The sequence below is a fragment of the Haliaeetus albicilla genome, chromosome 27 (assembly GCF_947461875.1).
Source record: "Haliaeetus albicilla chromosome 27, bHalAlb1.1, whole genome shotgun sequence".
NCBI classification, from domain to species: Eukaryota; Metazoa; Chordata; class Aves; order Accipitriformes; family Accipitridae; genus Haliaeetus; species Haliaeetus albicilla.
Genome location: NC_091509.1, coordinates 21,375,902 through 21,401,288, shown reverse-complemented (window position 1 = coordinate 21,401,288; position 25,387 = coordinate 21,375,902). Strand labels below are relative to the sequence as shown.

The following is a 25,387-nucleotide window of genomic DNA, read 5'->3' as shown; positions in this document are numbered from 1 at the left end:
ACATGTCATAAAGCAGTGTTTTTATTCAGGATCTCCTCTTTGATGCTCCTGCTGCTGTGTGTGAAGTGCAGCCTCGCAGGATGTGGGAGCCGGAGGAGCCGAAAGCCGAGACGGAAAGGAAAGGACAGAAAAGTAAAAGTGTGGACGCGGTGTTTGTCAATAACTCACTGGGGCCGCACAGGCGGACACAGGCAGCAGCCCTTATTCTTGCCGAATGCGTTGACTTCTGGGCTATATCAACCTGGTGTAATTATACCCAACCTGCTCCTCCGAGGGCACCATCGGCTGGTAAAGCTCAAGGGCCGAAGCGATGGGGATGAAGGAGAGGGGCAGCTGACTGGTCCTTCATCCCAAAGGCCATCCCCATCTCCCATGTGCTCTCAAGACCTGAGATCTAGGAATAAAATGGGATGAGCAGCCCATGTCCAGGTCCTGTCCCTGCTCCTGACTACCTGCCTCCGACCTGGGGCTTTTAATTTGGCCTCTCTGCATCCAAAACCACAATGCAACCGATTTGGTTGGGTTGGGTAAAGGCAACTGCCCGGCCCAAATCAGTCCTATTGCAAGAACTGGTCTTCAGCAGATAACACATTTATTCTAAAGAGAGAGGACACGTGGCTATTTTGAAGTAATTGCTAGATGCAAGATTTACTGTATCAACTCTATTCACTGGTTCTTCTATTTCAAATCTATGTCACTTGCATTTAAACAAATCCTGGTGCCCTCTTTCATAACTTTATTTTGGATCTCAGGAGATGGAGGTGTTCTTAAAGTCCCAAAAGTTAGGATACCATGGTATGGGCAAAATCTTAATTTAAGTTTTAAAAAGGTTTCTAACCACAATGGTTAGGGCAGAACAACTGGAAATAAACAAGTCTAAAAAAACAAAAACCAATTAAAAAAAATTAATGCAAGTAAATAGAAACATATTGCAGATCTAAGTATTATGAACTCCAACCCTTGAATTCTAACCCAACCCTCTGATATGGAGATATGTCCCAACTCACAGTATTTGAGCATTTTGCTACCAACATGCCACCACAAGCTGCGCTGGAAGTCCTTGCCACCAGGCAGTCCCTCCCCGCTCCCGAAGCATCAAACTGAGCCCCCGAGGGTCCCCGTGGGGGGTTTCTCTTACAGAAAACCAAGTCCTCAGCCACGAGCAGCCAGGCAGGAGGGGGCCAGGCAGGCTTTTCTCGTGAAAACGCCAATCCAACATGCGAGGAAGAGGCTTTTTCTTCCGAAGAGGGATGTTTCAAACCTGATGCTATTTGCCACGATAGATAGCATCTGTGCCATGTGCTTTGGGATTGCCACAGTATGTTATTGGATCTGCCTGTCAGAGAAAGACAGAAAGACCAAAGAAAGGATTACATGCAACCGTATAATTCTGCATTTACAGCTACTTAAATATTGAATCAGTGCTACAGGATTATATACATTTGATATTTCCTGGATCAAGCAGACTGTGTAATTCATCGTGATCAAAGTTACAAGGAGGTTTTTTTTCTTTAAAAAAAAAAAAGGAAAAAAAACACCAAACCCCACCTTCAAAATAACTCTGCCAGCAAGCAGGTTTTATTTCACCAAACCACACTCACTTTATTTCTCCCAGTGTCAAGCAGTCTCCCTTCATGACTTAGAAGCCAAAGTAAGGGTCTTACCACCCACCATTGCTGAACCACCATGGCTACCAACTCTCAACGAGCCCATCCAAAAAGTGTGCAGCTGTTTCTGTGCAGCACATGGGAAAGAGTGGGAAAGCAGGGTAACCCCAGCTGTACCGCCCGCTACAGCATCCCTGCCCGGGTACCGTCAGGGGCGGCTCCTCTCACAGGGCTAATTCACACTCCAGTGGAGAGCAAAACTTAAATAGGAGATCACAGCACTTGCCACTGAAGCCGAAAGCAGCGCACCTGGGAGCTGCCTGCGATAATAGCCCTGCCTGCCACTCACCGAGACCTGGCAGGAGCGGCGGAGTGGAAATGGGGCACTGGCTTGATAAATGGGAGGAATACCACGAAAGCTGGTTTTTGACTCCCCACAAAGATAGGGAAAGGGAGGACAATATTGTCACAGGTGCCCTCCTGCCTTGTTGTTTCCTCAAGGACAGGGAAGGCCCTGTCATCTCCAAATACTCTTGGATACATGAAGGTTTCTGCACCGTGTCTTGGCACATCCCGTGCCGCAGAGCGCATCAAAGCAGAGCCCCTGCCACCGGGCTGCCCCAACCTTGCTCCCAACGCAGCGCTTAGCCTGGCAGCGATTTCAGCCAACGTCATGGCAATGGCATCACAAACTCTGGGGAGCTGCAACACCAAACTCTTCCAGCTCTCTAGCACCATGAAAAGATGAATTGCCAGTCCTCTCCTGCTTGCTTGACTAGAGAAGGCACTACAGGACAGGCCATCGCAGGATCGCGTGACAATACAGAGGGTTGGTTTGTCTGTATCGGGACTCTACCTTTATGAGAGATCATCACATGCTACAGATTACCACAATCTTGCATCTAAGTGCCTCACAGCGTGTTGCCCTGTGACATGGAGAGTGAGAAATGAAATAGGGAAAACAAGGAAGAGTTGAAAAGACATGTATTCCCTTAATTTATGCAACATTTCATAGCAGCACTGCAAGTTTCTGAGCAGAACTAATCTTAAGGAAAGGGCCTTCACTCAAGACCCAGATTGCTTTGGCTCTGTACCACAAACAGTCGTACGGGCAAGTTGTCAGGTGCCGATCCCACAAAAATCTAACACTACATGCAAGCTAATAATTATTGATAGGCAGAAAACTGAGACAAGACTTGGAAAACCAAATGGCGAGGTCTAAGCTATCCCTTACTTCCCTTTACATCTTCAGAAAGTCAGGAAGTGATGAAGTCGTGCTGTGCTGCGTTCTGTGAGCATCCCTGCCTGCAAGGATGCTGCGCTCCCCACAGCTGCCAAAGCCTCCAAAGGAGCCGCTCCCCATGTACAGCGGTCCTGCACCGCTGCAAGGTTACGGTCATCTGACATTCCCCAACACGCACGTGTATCCCCACAGGGAACACTGTGCTGCACTGAGCATCTCTTGCCACCCAACACCCACAGATCAGCCCATCAGCTCCAGGACTCGGTGGTGGTGGTGGGATCACCCCACATCCCTTCTCACCTCTGGCTGCTCCAGTCATAAAAGGCCCTGCTGTGAAACATGCAAAACAGCATCAAATAATCAAAAAAGTACTAAATAATCCTGTGCATGCATACTACACAATCACCAAAAACAGGTATTCAGCTTCCAAGTCCGTCCCGCGGGAAGACGACGAAGCTGCCCAAGCAGAGGGAAGCAGATGATGAGCTCACCACCAGCACCAGATCTTCAGACCCAGGGAAAGTGCATGGTTCAAACCACACTCTCCTTATTTAAGTACCTTTTCCTCAAACTAGAAAGCTCGGAGCTGCAGCCCCAGCTTAGGTTAGGTGACTTTTTTTCCCCTCCTGAGTTTCTTTCTGAACTAGAATTGGATATTTCCGCAGCAAAGCTGTTTTTGCAGTGCAGGCCTCTGTGGCACGACGCCACCGGTCAGAGCCTCTCAACTTTATTTAACCTTTGTGTAGGGAATTGCATTAACTCATCACAAGAGAACCTCTCGGGCAAGGGAGAAACAGATGTTCAGGCATTAGATAAGCTACAAGCAAGTCCATGGTGTTCATCAGCAGGGATGTGTGGTGGGGTTTGGTTTTGTTATTTTTAAAGGCTGACCAGTGGTAGGAGTTATTCAGAAATAAGTAAAAATTATCCTGAAAACTGCCTGAGGGGCTTTTCAAAGAATGTTTTTCCTCGGTTGGTCCTTTTTACCTGCAATACTGATTTCTTTCCGGTTTTGGGGTTTTTTTTTCTTTTCTTCTTAATTACAGCCAAGTATCTGCTCCTGAGACTGAATGCAGATGCAGCTGGAACAGGAAATTTTAACTTGCTTCCAACCTGGGAATTTTGCACTTTAAACTTGAGATAAGGAGAGAACTTCATTTTAAAGACACATGTCCCTTAACAAAAGACAAATACACTTCCACAGCACTCCTGAGAAACCAGTACTGCAGAAAACAGCAAAATCTAAAGGGCTATTATGATTCTAGCATGCATTTATTAAATTAGCCCCACTTCAGACACTCCTCCCTGCTTGGTCTTTAAAAAACCACTAAAATATGGACGTGAAAATTATTTCTTTTGATTTTGTCTAACTTGTCAGGCACCTGTTTGTTCTGCTAGGAGCTCAAACTCTCTGCTCTGTGATTGAAGGCAAAGCAGGTCTCTGGAAGTAAAATCTGGCCATCGCTTCTTCATTAACTGTGTGTAAGCAGACACAGACACACTTGCACTCCGGTGAAACCTCGCATTTGAGTTTTTCAAAGTGCTTCATGTGCGACAATTAATTTCACTAGAGGCCAGCTAGCACTGCTCAAAGACATGGTTTTAAGTCAACTTATTTAAACCCTGCATAAACCGCTGCAAAATTGCTTGCATTTGCATCAATAACTGGCTGACTTTTTATGTAGATAAGAACTGAACTATTGCATTAACTCCAGCCATTGACAGGTGAGTTCTGGTAAATCCGCACATAGTCTTTTAGAAGTTACTGTCCCAACCAACGTTAGCTCCACCAAACTTTCAATCCACAGAGAGAAATAACTTGTCCAAAGCCAGCAAACACAAAACTCTACAGATCTCAGAAGTCTTGGATAAAGGAATTGTAATTGTGACTCAGCAACACAGTTAAGCTTCAGTTTAAGTGTGCGTGTATATATATACACATCCAAAACTCAAGCCCTGAGGCTTTCAACCTCCTTAAGCCCTGCTCTCCCACTTGCATGGGGCATCTCCCCCACGTTGTCCCATTGCCCCCAGGGCGTCCCAGGGACTTTCACCACAAGGAGAGAGCTCGTCGGCTGCCCTGCCACCACCAAACCCGCTCTTCAGCAAACTAGGTCAAATTCAAATGCTTTGCTCTTAGCTGAAGGTCACTACTGTCTCCCCAGCCTGCACTGGGCAAGCTAAAATGTATTTATATTGAGAAGATGCGGAGAGGTTTTGAAGCTGGAAGTGGTTAGAGGAAAAACAGGCTGTTAAAGAGAGCATGTGCATGAGCATGCATCTAAAATGGTGAACACAGAGGGAGGAAAAAATTAAAAAAACAAATCAGCAGACATTTCCCTCAAAGGGCAAGAGCGCTAGTCCTGCCTTTCCTGCTCCTGGTCGAGTGCTGATAGGTGTTCCTCAGACCAACTATAGCACTGACTAGAGGTAAAGGTCTTGGATAACATTTGCAGAGTGCTTTGACATGAAAAGTCCAAATTCCCCTTTATGGAGGCAAAGTCTGACAAAAGCATAATGGAAACAGGCTTCCGACGGACAAAAAAGTGACTCCCTGGCACACACACAAGCCCACGCAAACTTTCCAGCCTGCCCTCCAAGTGTGAGCACTGGTGTTTCCATTAAGAGCCTGAAAGCTCAGAAAGCATCCGGAGGAAAAGTAAACTCATGATGAGACTGAGCATGACTTTTTGCTTGAATTTCTGCAGAATTATTGCAAGTAGTTTTGCAATAGGAGCAGGGATTACCCCAGTAAATTTGCGAGTGTCTCTTCGGAGTGCTATACAGATAGTAATATAAATTTAGCCATTTGAGACTATTCGTCTGAAATTATTGCTGGGAAGATCCGTCAGAGGAGACTTCATACAGAGGTAGGTTGGAAACAGCCCTAGATCTGGAGCCACACTGAACTTTGGGAAAGCCCAAATGTGGACGAGGCTGCCTCTCCTGCCACTGGCTCCCCAGCATGACCCCACCACCAAGGTGGGCTCCTGGGAGCCTCAGGAAGGGGACACATCTTGACACGGAGGTTGCATCATGGCCATCACTCATGCATCGTACAGACTATCTCTTCTGTCTTGATGCCACGGCTGTGAAAGTTATAGCATTGCCTGCACAGGAAAGTTATGCTAGAAGACTAATTAAAGTATTTTGGCTGTCTTTTAATGAAACTCGGCAGCTGGAAGCAGGCACGGAGCCAGCGCCACGTGACCGCTCAGTTCTCCCTTGGACACATTTCAGGAATCTCTTTGCTGAAGTATCCAGTTGTCCTGCACGACTTTTTTTTCCCCCCAAACTGAACTAATCAATGTCTGGCTGCTAGTTATCATGGAGGGAGAGGGAGAAACGCACATGGAAAAGCTGTTGTACATCAACCTCTGTATTATAAATATGCTAGCGATACAGCTATACACAGTATTTTACTCCACCATTTATCGTCACACAAGCAGAAAGGCTGTAAGCGGATGAGCTACTGCCATGGAGAGCAGTTTTAAGTGAGGTTATTGCATTCTTGACTTAAGCCCATTTTTCTGGTTTCCATGCAAACGTCAATGAATTTAAAAAGGGAGCATTCAGTCTGGACCTTCTGATTCAGACAAAATACAGTATCTCTCTATATGGGGATTATACTCTTGCTTGGCAGAGGGATGAATCCAATGGATTCCTTCTGCCTCTCACAGTTACGACCCCTGACTTCCTCAAAGCACACATCCCCATTACCTCCATCGGTTGCTGCGGCTGTTCTCGTGAGCACTGGGCAGAAACACACATTCTAAATGCGTAGGAATATATATACTTGCACCTCATACATGTATATACACACACATACAGGTGTGTGTCCGGGACCAAAGACAACAGGAATGTAAATATGTTTTACGCTTAATTATGGAAAGTACTTTGGCAGGAGGTGGCCAGGGGCACAAAGAGCTACTATTGAGATTCCTCAAGCCATGGCGTCCATTCATTACACAATCGACAATATTTAGACAGTACGGGCTAGTTCCTTCCTTCACAAGGTAACTTCCTCTGCCTGGCAGCCCTCGGGCAGGCTATAAAATGACCTTATGTTTAAGGACAGTGTCAAATAAAATAAGCAAAGGAAAACCGTGCCTGCTCGCTCTCCCTGCATCTCCACCGTTGTTTCACGGTTCTCTTCCTCTTTGTCTTCAGGGTGCAGGCAACTTCTCTGGTTGAAAGGAGCTGAAAAGCTCCCGACACAGATGCCCCCGTGCTGCCCGGCAGGCAGCAGCCTGGGCGCGCTGGGTGATCCGGCTGCGTGGTACACGCCAACGGCTGCACAAAGCAGGCTAGCGGGCGTGCACCGCGCGTGGGGAAGGAAAGCAAAAAAAATAATGACAGTGTGCGAATTAAGACTTGCTTATTAATCCCAAAGGAATTTCGGTCTGGGTTCTGCCTCTCCCATCTCTCCCCCTCCCATTTCCAGCCTTCCCCAGGCAAATGCTCTCCTATGAGATGCCCAAATGTTTTCTTGCCTTTCCGCCGTGCAGCTTTGCTAGCAATCCCTTTCTCACTGTGCAGTGCCCCATTCCGATCTGCTACCCGTAACATTCGGTTCCAGACCACAAGGCACACTGGCTTCTGAAAGTCTGGCTCTAAAACCAAATAAAAAGCTTTTCATTGACACTCAAATGTAGGTGCAGCAAGTCAAAAGCCTTATTTTCATGTTTTACAGTGCTCCCACCTGAATAAATTCATTTTAAGTGCCACTTTTCCATTTGTGGATTATGAAAAGTTGGGAGGTCTGGATGCCATAGCATGGTACCAAAAAGCAATATATTACCCACTGCAGGAGTCTGTCGGTGCTGCTCTAACCTGCAGCCACCGTCACTGCAAAGCTTTGCAGAGCACTGACCCTCGCAGCGCCCCGAGTGCTGCCTCGGGCCGGCAGTCGCAGGCAGATGGACAAGAGCAGGTCCACCACTCGCAGGAGGGACGGCAAGTAGCCTGGTAAGCCGTAAAGCTATGGCGGGACTTGAATGTGACATGGCCCAGTGGAAAAAAATTACTAATATAAAATTTTTCCTAATCCACCCACCTTCCTGCTCCCCTTTGGAGCAGAACAGCTCCATTATACCGCTGGGTTTGCTGAAGCCAGAACCTGCGCGGGGAAAGGAGGGCTTCCACCGTCCCTCAGTATGAACACACACACAGAGCTCAGATCAGACTGTGTTTCTTGCAAGCACCCAGTTTAGATACAGATGTGATTCTGCCCACTTTCAGCTGTAATGCACACATGTAATTTAAGGCAATGATGTGCCTTTGGGTGTAAATGCAAGTGCATGCAATAGATGTAGGCACACTCACCTTACACATTAACATCTACAGCAGAAATCTGGAGAAATAAAGTGGCACAGGATTGTTGGCTCTGCCTATATTTAATTTTTCAGACATTTTTAATCACATGGAATGATAGCTGAGGTGTGTCAGAGCATCACTGGCTACGGATCCAGAGGGCAGAGATGCTCTGTGTGCACAGCTAAAAGATCTGAAGCTCTGTCCACAGTGGGAACATGTATCATCCTATCAAACACAAAATATCAGCAAGCTTAGCATCTTTCATAAAGAAGGATTCACCAAGTTTAAAATCCAGATCACAACAACTCCAAAAGCAAGAGGTACTATATAAGCCTGCTTCTTCCCATTTAGGGTACAAAAGGTTTGGCCCAGCCCTCGGTAGCTCTAGCAAAACACAGAAGGTTTAAGTTTATTCCACTCGTGCAAGGAAACTTCTCTGACAAATCAAACATGCATTTGGCTGAGAAGGCTGCAGCATATGGTTCCTGACTCCTCGCACATACCAACCTTTCACAGTAATGCAGGGACAGAAGCACTAGGTGGCAAAAAAAGCCAACAGGTCCTTATTAATTACACTCTGGAAATCAGCATTAATGTATCTATAAAATTTCAGGTAGTTTAACAACATCCATGGTGGGTATCAGCCCATATACCCATCAGCATGTTTTATTGTTCCCAATGGAGCAATGGAAGCGAGGGCTCACAACTAGAAAAAGAAAAGGGGGGAGAAAGCGGTTAAACCCCAAATTGCTGCTAAATAAATGTTACCAAAGTACAAATAGCATCTTGCTGGATTTCTGTGTACTGTTTCCTTCCTGGTAATGGCAGTATAATAAAGCATCAAAATAAACAGTAATCAAAAAAAAAAGGCTAGAATTGGTCTGTATTCCAGATGAGAAACATCTGCAGGGGTAGATCAGCAGGTCTTTTCTGTTTCCTGGGCAATTAGTTGGACAATGCTGCACTCTTATAGGTAAATTTATTCTCCCAGCCTCTTCTATCACCTCATAAATTAAATCAGTATTTTTGGAAAGGAAGGAAAAATCAATAAATACCTCTAGATAAATAAGAGCAAAAGACTCCCTTAGATGTAGTTTAGATGCCTGCCTTCATGAACATTTCCTGTACAGCCCTTCTCATTTCTAGCAGCGTTTTCTCAAACAGATGGAGGAAAACAACAACCCTCAAATGCTTTAAAATTTAAAAATAAGACTGTAATTTTTCCTACACTAAAATGAATATAAGAGAACGGTAGGATTAGACCAATGTATCAACTTTCTGACTTGTTACCAGACAATAAACAAGGACAGTCTCATTAATTTTGGAAACACTACTGCCAGTTATGAAAGCATTGTGTTTGCTATACACATTGATTAGGAAAGGTCTTTATTTGAACTAATAAAGCAGTAAATGAGCTGAAATGGTCTTTTCTTTATTTTTAATATGATAAATGGAATAAACTATGAGTACATCTGTTCCAAGCCTCTCTTCCACAACATGCTATGTCTGAAAAGCCTGAAAAATGTTCTTTTCTATTCCAACATTTCAAAGTAATGATTTTCTGCAAAGCATCCCTACAAAGCATCCATCAGTGCTTACACAGTTTAATCCTCATTCTGCATGTAGTTCACTTTCTGAACTAAACCGCATTACATGGGGAGGAGAGAACAAGCATTAGCCAACAAATAAGTCATGGGCATCGTAGCCCATCGACCTTGCAAACATTCCTCGGCACGTTGGCACGGCTCAGACGTCTGTGATCACGCTCTTATCAAAGAGCCAAGGCTTTGGTTGAGGCACCCTCCAGTGAAGACCAGGAAGGCTGGCCAGGTCCTCAGCTGGGCTGGCAAAGGCACAGAGAGCTCGGACCGAAGCCTGAACCAGCTCATCTGAACCGGCGAGATGCCGCCTGCAAGGTGCCAAGAGAGCGAGAACGTTTCACCTCACACCCAACACGCGGATTTGGGGGGGATACGGGATGCAGGGCTTCGTTCTGAGCTGCTCTCTCTAGTCAAAGCCCTGGGAATCCATTGGCATGAGCAGACCCTTCCTCAGTCAATACCACATTTCCCCCGCAAACACCAAGAAACGGGCTTCGCGGCAAACTCCATCTACAGAGGAGGTGCGACGGGAGGAGCCCACCCCCTGCCCACGGAGGGGCCGCGGCCACACAGCCCCCCCCCAGCCCAGGGACCCCCTCCCAGCCCAGGGACACCCCCCCCAGCCCACGTCCCTGCAGCACCTCAGCTCCAAATTTCCAGGTTGACCAGTCCCGACTGATTTCTTTCAGAAAAGTCGCTGGCATAATAATAGGAAGAAGCCAGAGGGCCAGACATGGTGCTCTGTTTTAACCACAAACTATTTTTCCTCTCCCATTATTACTATATTTTTAAACCTTGCTGTTTATGTCTCTGAGCGTCCCCCCAGCAGGGCAAACCCCTGGTCACCTTGAACAGGGATATACACACAAACTGCTATTATTTTAAAAACAGTGCCACCAAATAGCAAAAGAGAGTCCATACGCAAATCTGTGTAATAGTGCAGCAGTCCTTTTCTCTAGTGAGACTCCACGCTACTGTATTTTTCAATGGAATAAACGCTGAACCTCATTTTTTGCCCAGGAGCTATGATGACAGAGCACGTTAAGGCAAATACATGGTCTGGTTTTGGCATCTCCCAGGATCAGTTCAGCTGGAGCTGGGAATGCAGACCTGCTCCCTGCACCACTTCTGAATGGGAACTCAGCAAAGCAGCAAATACAGAAAAAAAAAAAATCAGCAGATAATGAACACCTTATTTTAGGCTGTGGTCAAGTCATTTGCTTTTCTGAGAAGGGATTTTTTTAATTGTATTTAGTGGGTTTTTTAGGGCAGCCACAGTGAAGTTTCTACATAAAGGAAAAGCAAATGGCTAAAGAGTCCTCCTTGGGCTTTGATCCTCCCTGTGGAGAGTAAACCATGAAGTGTTTGTTAAAATCCTAATCCGATTTAAAACTGCTTTTGAATGCGTTAGGGGAGGAAGTGCTGGCTCTTGCTGTCCTGTCCAGCCCAGGTTTTTAAAGCCATGTTACTCCACTTGTGCAAAACCAGTATCCCCCTCCCAGGCAGTTGTTCCTTCAGCCAAAACCACCCACCTAGAGATTCATTCCAAATGGGCAGTTAATACATCTCTTCTTTTAGGTACCCTTCTACTCTCTGAAGAAAGACTCATTTTCTCAGCAGAGGTAACAGCACACCTCGCTGGGGTGCGATGGCGAGAGGAGGAGTCCCCTCACTGGCCCCCACCAGCCCAGCTGGACTCTGCCTGGCTTCCCAAATCCCTTGCTGCATTCCACATCTCCAAAGTCAAGTAGGAAAGGAAATCCCTGGGCTGGGACACACAGCATTTGCCACCTTCACCTCCTTTCTAACACGCGATTAGACGGTGGTGGAAGGGGTGTCAGCACAGTCCCACGCCGTGGGGCTGACTGCAATCACTGTTGGGCCATCCCAAAAGTCCTGACTCCTCAAAAGAGAACAGAATACTTGTATTGGCAATATTGCAGATCCAGCCAATTTCTATTGATCACTAATTAATGAGTTGCTGGAGCTCTGTGCAGCTCCCCAGCAACTAAGCTCTCAACTGCATAAAGCAGGGGAAGGCAGTTCAAGCAAGAGCAAGAAGCCTGCTCAGTGCTGGCAGTCACTAGCAAAGACTTGAAAATCCTGCAGAGTTGGATAGTTGCTTGACACGTCGTTATTCCACTGACACACCAGGAAGCCTGAGCACCGCATGGACACCCGGTGCATGAACACGCATCTCAGGTCATGGAATACGAAGCCCAACATGAATGAGACCCAAGTAACCAGCTGTAGCAGGTACCAGAACCACCACGAGTGCTCACCCCGGGCAAAGCCCTGGATCTCGCCTGGGCCAGTGCAACGAACCCCACTGATAACATGACCCTGCTTACAGCCACCCCAACGGCAATGAGCAGCTCTTGCACCCACTCTGCTAAAGAGCATTTCTGTGATGGGGATTTTTCTCAACATAAGTTGAACTCGGCACATAAAACTATTTCTACTTTTTCTTTTAAAAATACCATTTCAAAGGGAATCAGCATCAAGGAATCTGCAAAAACCTGATATTGTCAACCAAATTTCAGCTGCTACATCTTTGCCTTGTTAACAAAGGAAGACAACCTGTTCTTGGGAAAATGTGATGCCACAACCCACCCACCCTCCCGGCACCTCTGCGAGGACTCCCCCATTCCCACCCTGCTCCTCAGCAGGTGCTTGGGTACCAGCAGTCCCCTCCAAAAGGCTTTACTGACTAGCTTTGAGACAAACTGCTGGCTAGACATTTTGAGACTTCTGAAAATACATAGGTACAAGGAGCAGGGAGCGATCAGGGACACTCGTTTCACTGCAGGTCTGAGCTCGGCACAGGCTTTTAGCGTAATGGGAGTGCACTGCAAAGCCTAATGAGTGAAGTTGTTTTGAGAGCACAAAGTGTCCTTAGTCTTCGCAAAATGGAAAATTTGTAAGATGTCCGCAGGCAAGCCAAGGAAAACACAAACTGCGTGCCTGCTGTGGCATGGGGGCACAAATGCTGTTATTGTGACAAAGTCGCGCATCTAGTCACACAAATTACCACAATGCAGAATTCCTCAGTTCAAAGAAGAAAAGCAAAAGTACTGTCAAAATGAGCCACACTTGGGGCCAGGATAAGTTTGACTGCATTCCTGCAAATGGTATGGTGCTTCCTTTCTTTTGGGAAAGGAGAGGGAGGAAATGGGATCCCACTTATAATATAAATGTACAACAGAAAAACCCCACAAATATCTGAAATAGGCTCCAGATGTCCTGGATAACTCATACCTCCCCCAGGCATCCAAGGGCCCAGGCAAAAGCCACCAGCATCGGGAGCTGGCACTTGCCACCAACCCCTCGCAGATGCGGCACCACGGTGGAGCATCCTTTGCCACCTCCACATCCAACTGCACAGAACGGGTCCAGAGCGCATCCAGGAGATCAGAGGCTAAAGATTATCTAAAAAGACATGTATTTCTACAAAGCTTCACCACTCAGGGCAGAGTTAATGAGGTTTAAAGCATGGATAGCCTGCCCAGAAGCACTGGCCTTGCTCTTCGTTAGCAGGTGGAGTTGGGCTGTGTCTATGAACACTCATGTACATACCCCAGCTGTGCATTGCAGCACTATTTTCACAGCAGAGCTCTTTCAGGATTAAAGATGTCCAACTCAAGAATGCCCACATTTAAGACCAGGAGGACAGAGATGCAGCATGAATGCTGGCCAGAGACCAGCGCTGCCTGGATGTGGAGAGCGGAGGGGGTTGCCCGCAGGTTTCGCGGCATGTCAGCAGATGGGTTTTCATGCCACCCATTGTTTATTCCAACACTTTATTATTCTCTGGACGCCTGTGTTTTGCTGTCAACAAAGAGCATCCATCTTTATTGAGGGATTATCTGGAAATGCAACTTGGCATCGGTAAGCCTGTAGCCCAATGACTCGTTTCTTACAGTGCCAGAGAGGTGTAGGACCCTGCTACACCAGGAGCTGTGCAGCCAGAACAACAGCCCCGGCTTCAAAGACTTTATGAAGGAGAAAAACAAGAACTTTAAAGATATAGGATCGTCACATCTGGATTCTGTCACTGTAGCAGGATAAAACAAAGCTGTGATCCAACCTTCTTTGGTCAAGCGTGGATCGGAAGATGAACGTACACATCTCAGCTTGGCGTGTCACTATTTTCTGTATGTACAGTCCACTAAGAGATCGTTAGGACCAGAGAGTTCAACATGAAAACTAAAGCCCCAGAATACTGGGATCAGAAATGCGCTGGTAACTGGCAAGATGTCAGAACAGTTTCCTTGGCTGAAGCCAAAAAGCAACGATTTTGCCTTGGAACTGTTTATAAATCCTGGCTCCAGAAAAGCTTAAGAGACTCAATGTGATCATTCACACAGTAAAATGAGTCTGCGTGTTTGCTGGGCGCAGGTGTCAGTTCCGGGGAGATCGAATAGCATGGTTCTTCAGGGGGAAAAATGCTCTTCCATGTGCCAATGCACATTTAGTCATGACTGCAGCTCTCAGGTTACTGGATCCCAGCTTGAACATGGTCTAAGAGCTGCTTCAGCCCAACAATTAATTACTTAATGTTTTTCAGAAAACTTCAAAAGGTATGAACAGGGGAAAGACAACATGAGGAACCTCCCCTCCCTTCCAAGAACAACTTTTAAAGAGCAAAGTGACCTTTACTTCAGGAGAATGTGCTTATGTAGCAAGAATGTTATATTTTTTTAAATGATCTCTTTTCAAACAATTAAAATACACACCCACACCATATGCAAGTACGCAAGTCAAAAAATCTCTGCTTTACATCACGCACAGCACTTTTAAATGACATCTCCTTTTTCCGGGGTGGAAAATCACAGTCAGCATTTGTATATAAATATTATTACACAGCTTGAACGTACAAGCCAGGAAACAGAGTGCTGCATGACAACGTGCTAAAAATTCCTTGCTGCATTTTTTTTATGTTAAGAAACCAGCACTGTTTGTACAGTAATCCCATTGTCACACACAGCGTTGTGCTTACAGGGACTGGCAGTGCACACAGCTACAGAACCAACACTTTGTCCTAAAACCAAAGTACAACAGCACGTAGGAAATAGTCTCAACATCTTGTGATACTGATGCACTGCTCTCCTGAAAATTGCAGATTAATTTAACCTGTGCATACATTAAATCCCAAGCTATTGTCATGCACTGACTACACATATGCCTGTGAACAGTAAGATTTTAATTAGGAGTGTGAGCATGTCCTCCAAAAAGAAACAGATGAAAACACCATGTTGGCATGCATTCTCTTTAAAGTAATAGTAATATTACTTGTCTTAATAATATTAATTTATTTTAATAATAAAAGTAGTTTTTATTAGACAGATTTTCAGTCAGAGCAATCCTCTTTCATAGCCTACAAGTGACTAACAGGGCCAAAGACTAGAGCTTGACTTTGTTTTGGGCTAAGATCAAGCTTAGGATCAGCTTACCATGCAATAGCTTGAGCCTGTCTGTTGAGTGGCATGAGATCCTAATTTCTCCTGGGAGATTTTTACTTGCTATTCCCGGCCTAGAGAGACAGTAGTTTAATAGTCCAGGGCTTTTCCATCTCCAGACAACAAATGACAAAACCTGAAATTGAAATCTCCAGCCTTCTGTTCATCAAATTCTAATCCCCCCGTATCAAATGATGAACTCTCTACTGCTAAAAATACACCAAACTGGTCTACGCTAGCTGTTTAAGCATCCATAAATAGTGGTTTGTTTTTTGGAAGCCACACACTTCCATGTGTCCACAATGTGCTGTTTGACTTTGAAAACAAAAACACTTCCACTGGAGATACACACTGTTCCATTAAAAAAAGTCTATCCAATCCCCAAGGCATGAAAACCTTAAATGGGGATAAACCACGTCCAGAACACGCCTATCACAAATATCTTACTGACAAAACATTACACACTTTTTGGGATACTGCAGCATTCACATTAAATAATTTCTGTTTGTAAACACTAAGGTCATCAAATACAGAGTAATAAAAGAAACTCCATTACTAACACACATACACCACAGGGATTAGCAGAGCTTGCAAGTGCAAGAGAGGTCCTAGTCAGGGTTGTCCTTAAACAGTCTTACTAGGTTCCTGCAAAGGTAACTTTAGCATCTTTGACAAGTCATTTCAGGCTTCATAAGAGAGCCTGGGACAAAAAAGGGACACATGACATCCCCCAAAGTATATTTTTTTAGGAAAAAACACAACTGAGTGGTAAGATCCCACCTGGGATGCGGAAAACAGGAGAAGTGGAATACGGTGGTGGTTTCCATTCAACCTCTGGTTTCACTGCTCTACAGATTTCACTATAAATTGCTGAAGAGCAACAGCAAAACCTTCCCTGCACCCTTTGGAGCTTCCAACCTCAGAGCCCTTCAGCCGAGTCCCCAGCAGCTGGAGAAGGGCCTCCTGTCTGAAATAGCCCAGGGACCTTCTCGGTAGGACAAATCCACATAATTTTATTAATCATATCACTGAATTTGTCTAGGTACGACAAAAAATTATGAGGACTCCCTGCCCCTTCGGCTGCCAAGCTCCTGTCAGGGATAGCAATTAGCAGATCAACTACCAGAATTTAACATTCCTGACAATTCTGGGGGCCAAAATTTGATTTGATCATGAAAATTCAGGGTCATTTCCAGACTGTAACCATTTCATTTCTAATGACTTTGATAAGTAAGACAAGTTTTGAGGTGAAATCTCAAGTTTCTTTCAACACGTGCTTTAATGAAAAGGAATTCACAAAACCAATGAATAAGCAGGTCAAAATCTCTACAAACAGCTTCTCCCTTCTAACATTACTGCTTTCAAAGAATATCGGACAAACTCAATAGTCTTGGAAAGTGCTAGCATACATTCGATAGACAGGAGGCTTCACTTCTGAACTGAAAAAGTGGAGTTTTGGATTGGACTGAAATATAAATCTCATCATTCCTGTAACTCTGGGCCAATAAGTCCTGACATAATTTTACATCAGTTTCTCTCCTCTAGTTTTCCATTTCCCAAACATTTTCCATTTGTCCCACAGATAAGAAAAGCTCCTACACTGCGCTGTGCACCAAAACATTTGTGAAGACGTGCACAAGGACTTCAGAGTATTTTCCCTCGGAGGAACTTAACCGTCACATCCCATTACATTTGAAATTCAGGCTATTTTTGCCCGTGTGCATCATTCAGCGCTTGTCCTCATCGGCTCTCGCCTGCCAGGACGATGACTAACTCTCTCCCTTCACTTGTTCCCTCCACCCCTGAGAACATTCACATCCATCTGGAGTTTCTCACAACAAAATATTTTTAAGCTAACCAAAACACCGTAAAACAGGATCAGCAAACTCCACTCGCTCGTCCCCGCGTCCTCCCGAGTCTCGGCACACGGCGCTGGGCTGAAGCCGCAGAGCCGGTGCCCTTGACCAGGGGCTGGCACGGGGTGGGCGCTCCCATCGATGCCAACACAGCTCCGCAGGGCGCCCTGAGCGAGAAACCCACTTTGAACCGGGGTTTGTACAGGCCTTTTCTTAATCACTTCCATCCTGTTCATTGGCTACTAATTAAACTTCCCATTTTAGAAGAAACAAAAGAGAAGCCCACCTTGCCTCATGCTTCAAGCTATACAGCCTCACTTCAACTCCCCATCCCGGCAGGAAAATGAGGCTCTGGAGGATGCTTTACCCAAACTACCCATATTCTACTCAGAATAGAAAGCTAAGGAGGGACAGAAACAAAAGGATGCTATCAACTGAACATGAATTAATTACATTAATTAGCAAGTGGGAACTGAACAAGATGTAACAGCGTTAAGCTGCAGCAGAGGACACAGATTTCGAGGTGTGGGAAAATCCTGATAACTAAGAACGGCGTGGCAGTGAGACCAGGGAGAAGGCAGCCCAGGGATGCCCAAGGCTGGCCTGGGAACGCAGCTGCTGGGAAGGGCTGAGAAGTAACTGCAGCCTGCGGAGAGGCGATGGGGGCCAGCAGCTCCAAAGCCCAGCAAGCCCCGAGCTGCCGGCACCCCTCACCACAGTCCCCTGTTCTCGCCTTTCTGCACATCTTCCTCCAAACCTTAGAGTCGACATTGCATTCAAATATTTAACCGTTTCCTTTGGCAAGGCATTACAAACCTGACCACTTCCTACCCCCAAATGGTACCAGCTTGCAGAAGGGTGTCAGGTACATCCACCCCCGTTGTATTTGGGTTTCTCCAAACACAGCCAAGGTCCTGAGCTGGAATCCTCCTGCTGTCTGCCCAGAACCCATGTGGTGCTTCCCCGCCTCTCCTCCACAGGGTCAGAAATCAGATCTTGCAAAAGCAAATTCTTATTATTTTCAAATATTATCTGCTTTTGTTCATCAGTAGCCAGGGCTAATTACTATGCTGAGGAAATACGTCGCCTGAAATTCGTTGCCCAGGCTGTTTCGTCTTTAGGCTGCAAGTCTCGGACATCAATAAGATCACTGACTTGCAGGAAGAAAGAAGAACTCTGAAGAGAACCAGTAACAGCAGAAAAGAACATGAAGGTGCCCAAAGAAGACCTCATGAGTAACAACACAAGGAAAAAAAGGTTTGAGAGCCATTAAAGGCAAATCATTTAACATTTACTTTCTGTTGCTGTTTTAAATTTCCACATTACTGCACCATTAATTAGGGAAAACTACAGGAACTGATGGGTATTTTGACAGAGCAAAGACTGCTGGACTCAGCCCAGCAGAACTGTCATAACATTCTGATATACAACATTAGGAGTACTGTGGGTTTGTGGGTTGTGGGGTTTTTTTAAAGAAAAAAAAAAAAAGAACACTAAAGCCCAGTAATTCTGTGAAAGGTAACAGGTTAAGGCCACAAAGAAAAGTGGGGTTTAAGTGTTAAAAAAAATTCCTTTGAAATCATGTATTTTCCAGTCTATAACATTTTAATGGCTATAATCTGGGTATTTTCAAAGCAGGGACAGGAGGAAATTAGTCAGGAAAATATTTAAGTGTTAGAATATGGTAATTATATACAAGTATGTGACTCTGTAATACCCAGCAACACTTCGAAGAGGGAAGGGCTGAGTTAATTTTATTCTACTGCCATACCCTGTGGAAGAGTAAATGCATGAGGGATGTAAAAACAGGGGGATCGGATCCTGCAGGGAGAGACAGACACCCCCCCACTGATGTGGGTCTGGGAGCGAGGTGCGAGCCCCCCCCCCCCATCCCGCAGCCTTCATCCCATCGGCATCCCGCTCCCGCTGTTGGCACAGGATGGGGAGGGAGAAGCGGGACATTCACTTGGCACCTCTTTGTAAGGAGGTATTTTGATTTTCACGTTGTCTGAGGCTTTCTTTCAGCAGGGTGTAACGGCACAGCTGCCCACCACCCAGCCAGGCCGATCTGGCAGGGAACACACACCGATCAACCGACCTGCTTAAAAGTTCACCCGAAATGTTAATTCGGAACAAGCTCACACCAGTTGCTTGAGCAATGTCGCTTTCCCAAAGGAACTTTATCTTGGAGGAACATTTTAGCTTACGGCTTATTTCAGAAGTTATAAATCACTAACAAAATGTTACATTTCATCCTTTCCTATTGTAATATATGTTACATATACACATCACATCAAAAATCAAAGCTAGTTAAAAATTACTGCATGAGGATGGAAATAGGAGCCACACAAACCATATTCGTGCTACAGGGCACAAAGGACCTATGGTTAAAATATGCAGTTAATCATCACCAATCCTGGGGAAACAGCAAAGAGTTACAATACAGGATGGTTTTACAGCATACAGAAAGAACCCCAACAATTGTTTTCCATCAGCACAGCCACCTAGCTAGCCCCAGCATGCAGACACCATCTCCAGTGAAGTTTTTGCATTTAACCTCAGAAATAACAGAAATTGGTTAACAGAAATACTGTTAACTACTGCAATAGCTAAGTTGGAATTAAATATGTTCCTTTTTGCTACAAGTTTCATAAACTTAAATCCAGAAATGCAACAGGAAAGAAACATTAGCGGTGCCTTGGCAATCACACAGTTGTAAGCTCAAGTGATTTATACATTTGCATTGTAAGACTTTAGCTCTTTCTATAGAAACAGCCCCAACATCTTACCCAACAAATCAAAACTAATTGCCCACAAAAAGTATTTTAAAGCTGAAGCCAGATTATTTAACTGAAGAGACCTCAGAGATCATTTTGCTGCAGTCTTTTTTCAGGGAAAGTTCAATTCTACAGATGGAGGGGAAAAAAGAACATAACAGTATTTGAGTTTTTATGCTGACACAATTAATTCAGAATGGCTACTAGTGATCAGTATCCCTGTCTATAACAGGTGGAAGGTATCGATCTTATCCTTGCCAAAATAAAGATGGATTTGCTGTCTGCTTTTGATCACTTGATTGTAATATATGCGCAAAAAAAAAGTTGATATTTAAGCATTTGCTTTGCTGTTCATTAATTACATCATTTCTAAATGGAGCCTTGCAGTGAAAAATTATATGGCTTTTTAGGAAAGAGTTATAGCTTTTTCTATTCAAAATATAACTGAGTATTAGCGAGGGTTTCAGGGAAAGATGCAGCATTTTTTCAGGCTGCTGTCAGTACTTTGCAGCTCTGTTTATGGACTGGTGCCGGAGAAGTGAGAACAATCCCAGTACTTGGATTTTTCAGGCTCAAACTGGCCTGCTATAGCAATATGAACACCAAAAGCCCCACAAAGCACTGCTTTAGAGTCACTATGACTTTTAATGTCAGTACTTTTCCACAATGTTGCCTTGTTTGCCAGGGAACACAATTTCCTCCATATGAAAATTCATTTTCTTAGTCACAAGTAAACTGATAGGGCTTTGAGAAAGGTGTGCCAGCAGGTAACAGGCTGGTAGCATCAGTTCTTCCTGTGCATTTAAAAAAACGTATATACGCGAACTATCACAAGCCCATAAATCCATTAGGAAAGACAATCCCCAGCTGTTCCAGACCTGACAGAGACAAGCAGCTGTGCTGTGCCAGGGGACCACCTTCCTCCATCAGCAGCATCAGCCACATCTGGCAGCAGCTGGGCAGATTCACCCAAAGGGGCAGTGACAAAAGGGACAAGAGTAAAGCCTCAGGCAGGCCCAGGGAAGGTTTTACACGATCTGGGGTACTTCAGGAGTAGATTTGTTAAAACCTTCTGGGCTGAATGCCACCATCACAGCCTGGGCTGCTGGGAGAGCGGGGCCGGGCTGCCCCCATGGCTCCTGCATCCCCATGCAGCCACGGGCACATAAAGCTCCACATGTCCAGTGGGGACACGGGACACAAAAAGCATGATGTTGGCATTATGAAGTTGCAGGATGGCCAACGTCCCTCTGCCTGCCCTGCGCAGACCAGCCGTTCGCTTGCAAGCCCCCCCAGCCACAGGGGGGATGCTCTGCAGAAGGGATCTTCTCCTTGTCGCGTTTCAGGAGACCTGGGGCCAGGGCTCCCAGGCACTCAGAGAGAATGTGAATAGCAACACTTCCACTGCCCTGAAAATATGTTTGCATTTGTTCACTTAGTTGCTAAAAATGCTCGAGTCACATGGGAATGCCTGGGAATGCAGCCCAGGAATTTCGTTTGTAAGCAGAATTGTGATTCTGGAGATTATTGACCTGAATCGTAAATAAATATTCAGGAAAAAATAGAAAGATTTACAATCCTTGAGACAATCTCTTCAATCAGGAAGAGTTGGAAATATTTCTCACAGGACCCTCACTGATCTACAATCAAGTGGCCAAGTCCTGTAGATTGGTAAATCACCCACAGCCCTTTCACGGATCCAGTTTCAGACCTGGAGCCTACGATGGGAAAATCCATACCTCAGATTTAGTGTCTCTGCCTGATAACAAGCGCTGTTATTCTGCCAGTTGGACAATAGGAACAATCACAGCAGCTTCAGAATCCTGTTTATTCAGAACCACCAGGCCATATCTGCTCTCTACCTCAAGGATTTCTACCTGTGCAAACCGCAGTTATGTGGAACAGCCAGTCTAAAAATCTGTATTCTGGTAAGGTACCAACCTCAGAATTTGCATTTACCTCAATGGAATTTTTTATCCCAGTGAATGGCAAATTGCTCTGATATAGCAAGTGCAGATTTTGAGACTGAGACAGACAGCACACAGCAAAAATTAATCAGAAAACATCTTCAAGCCAGCAAAACCTTGAAAAGCAAGTGCAAAAGATGGTACGCTCAGGTGGAACTAAAGTTGTCAGACAAGTCGGACATAATTGCAAAAAATAAAGTATATAATACCTGATCCTTCAAAAAAACCTTATACACAAACCTACAACCTAATAATTCCCAACTGGGAATTTTATTCCATCAGTGTCAGTTAACTGCAGGTGTCCAGAGATTTAAATGTGCCAGCATCATCCTGTCACTTTAATACTGAGCAGTTAAATATTCTTTGGGATTACAGGTAACAATGTGGCTCTGCTCAGGTCTATGGTAGACACCTAACATATCATGCTGAAGTATAAGGTAAATATTATGCTGAAGTATAAGATAAATTTCATTATACAGACTTAAGCGCATATGAAAAAACAGTAAAATAATTTTTGCCATTGAGTATCAGTCAATGGTATCAATCAGTGGTATCAGTCAAATTTAACCACAGCTTATGAAAATCCCTTTACAAGGGAAGCTGTTTAGCGAGAGCTTGTTATTCTGTCAAGCAATGCACCTGAGTGAAGAAGACAGGTCACTTCTGGTCTTGATTTTTTATTTGATAGCTGCAAGAATTACATTTTATTTCCTGCTTGTACCAAATCTGAGTGAAAGCGAGGGAAGAAACAGGCCAGAAAGAGGCAAAGGCAAGGGAGCTCCTGTCAGCCTTCTCAGGAGAGAGGGCAAATCACAAGTGATTTGATGGGATGTGGAAGGACAGGCACAGTTTTTGCCCTGGATATTCTTTACTCATTTGGGATCTCCTTTTTTCCCCCCTCATTGAAGAATCCCATTTTCTGTCTTCCTCACATAGACCGTCTTTCCAAGCTTCTCATTACCTTTCACTTTATCCTAACTAAACCGTGAGCTCAGCGAGGTAACGGTGTAGGTTCACTTACTACAGTTGTTCATAAACACCCAATTATTCATGTAAAACCAGGTCAATAGTTATTAAAAGCTGAAGTGAATTACCAAACAAAAGCAAATCATGAATTACTGCAGCAAGCAAAAGTGCTGGCATTATGGTTCCCACCTCAAACCCTGCACGTACGGGCTGCTGCCAGGAGCCAGGCATCAATGCTAGAAATCACCCAAAAATAACCGACAGTGACACACGCTTTAGGAAATAGTTCCCTCGGTACCATCCCAACCCGCCTCGGAGCGTATTGCACAGCTCTCCATCACCCTGGGGCACAGCCAGCTCGGTCCTCTGACACACAAGCTGATGGAGATGGAGGACGTGGCATTTTCTGAGCACAACTTCGCAACTGCGACAAGTGATTGCTGCGCAGACTTTTCTTTAGGTTTGCTGCCTTTTTTTTTTTTTTTTTAAACCACTCGTAAGGAACTGGAACAGAATGTCCCACCACAGACTGTGGCTGCAGCACCAGTTCAAGACTAAAGAGCATCCCTTATACCAGAGTAAAATATTCTCATCTTTCATGAGCCGATACCCCCAAAGCTGAGGCTGATTTCCATTCCTTGTATTAAAACTCAAAAACAACACCGAATGTTCCCACAGCCAGGTAAGGCCACAGAGCAAAACTGCGAGGGAAGGAAGGAAATGAAGTGCAGTTGGTGTTAATTATGCAAAACAAGATGTGACTTAAAGGATGTGAGTAATGTCTGGGTACAAGCAACAGGTGCCTGATAAGAAGAGGAGGAAACCCAGACCTTTCATCTGTACCACAGAAGCAGACAACGGCAATAGCTTCATTTAGAATAGAGATAACGATACTTAGTCACCTCCAGGGTGGACTACAAAGTTTCTGAAGTAATTTCATAACAAGAAGAGTGGATGCACTGCCCCCGTGTCAGGGAGCCTGGCTGCCAGGGAGAGGCCCCCCGCTACGTGCTCTGGCTTTTCAGGGCAGCAAGATAAAGCTCAGGAACACTTTCATGGTGTATTGCTGCGTGGATGGGCCCAGCACTCCCTCCTCCCCACCAGAAATACAGGGTCTGCTTTGACATCCCTCCATCCCTCCCTTTCTGGGTTACAACGGTGGGCTTCTCTCTTACTTCCCACGGAGGCTGCGGGTGGGTGCAATCCAAAAGGATCCAAAAAGGAGCTCTTGAGAAGTGGTATCATTTCCAATACTCCCAGATTCTGCTCATCTTAAAAGCTTACAAACACAGCCCTGCAAGAGTTGCACCCAAGCCTAATATCTCTGCATCTAAGCAGGCACTTCTATTTTCTGTTTGGCATCTGTTTTGTAGCACCTGATTTCTGTTTGGCATCTCGACACGGACCTGGTTCAGGCTGTGACTGATAGCCCACGATACCACTGCCAACGTAGCAGTCACCATTTTGCCAACAGTTTTGTCACCTCACACCTACCCCTTCTTATTTATTTGCAGGCACGACAGACCAGCACAGTAACTGCTGTTAGCAATGCACAAGGGGAGAATTCCTATAGCAACATCCAAACAATTTAACTGAGATATGTATGACAAATATTTGGCACAATACACAGTAAATTTAACAGTGGGCCTAATTTTCCCTACTCTGCCTACAGCTAGAAGCATCACAATCAAACACATCAGAAACAGATGATGCTGCCCTAGATGGATTTTGCAGCAATGCATTTCCATGAAAGGGGCACATCACCTCAGTGGACTAAAAGACAGAGATCCAGTTATGCAGGTTTTATGAACTGTTTCTGAGAGTTCGGTGTTAAAAAACCTGAAATTCCCTTTTCTCATTTTTAACAGGAAATTTTAACCTATGGTTTCCATCCTCATAACATACACAGAAATGGTTAAGTAAATGAGAAGGAAAAAGTTCTCCTCCTTGTACCACCAACAGATGGCAAAACCACCCATAAGGGCATCCTTTGGTTTCAAGAGGCAAGGCCAAGTTTAAAAACCACCTCTTCTGTAATAACTTGAGCCCACTGCCAGCAAATTAGAAAATTCCACATGAAGTATCAGTTCAGACAGAGAATTAGCTACTTCTTCATGCAGGAGTGCTGCCTGCATGCTGACTTACCGTAAGCCTACAAACACCAGCCAGAAGGCTTCGGAGGTACATGAAAACCTCAGCAGATAAAGTCTACACATGTGCTCTTGATCCAGCTTAAAGATAGTAAAATGCCAAGTGACCAAAGATTTAAGACAGAACATGGCTACGCATTCAAAACGTCTCAGAAGCACAAGTTACGCATTCCCCAGGGGGTTGCACTTTCACTTTACTAAATTGCCTGCATATTTGCTTTTTTCTGATGGTAGATTAGGAACCATGCATTTCCTTAAACCACCAGCTTTTGGCCAAGACACACACGCCCTTCCTGGAGACCTGCCAGCCCACACTCACAGAAGAGGCAGATCTGGAGAACCACGTTCCAATGTAAGCTGCTCCAAGGCGAGCCCAGGAGCCGGCTGCCAGCGACTGCCAGGCACTCACCATAGACCCAGCTCCCTCGGGCCAGGCAGGCGGGAG

The 25,387-nt window shown here is 45.2% G+C and overlaps 1 long non-coding RNA gene across 1 annotated transcript in view; it reads right to left on the bottom strand.

The window, feature by feature from the left end:
• LOC138682366 (uncharacterized) overlaps window positions 1–25,387 on the bottom strand; it is a 56,581-nt gene that overhangs the window by 26,844 nt on the left and 4,350 nt on the right. The window contains exon 2 of the long non-coding RNA XR_011322463.1: window positions 1,008–1,336. This is a non-coding gene — a long non-coding RNA (uncharacterized lncRNA). The remainder of the gene's footprint in view (window positions 1–1,007; window positions 1,337–25,387) is intronic.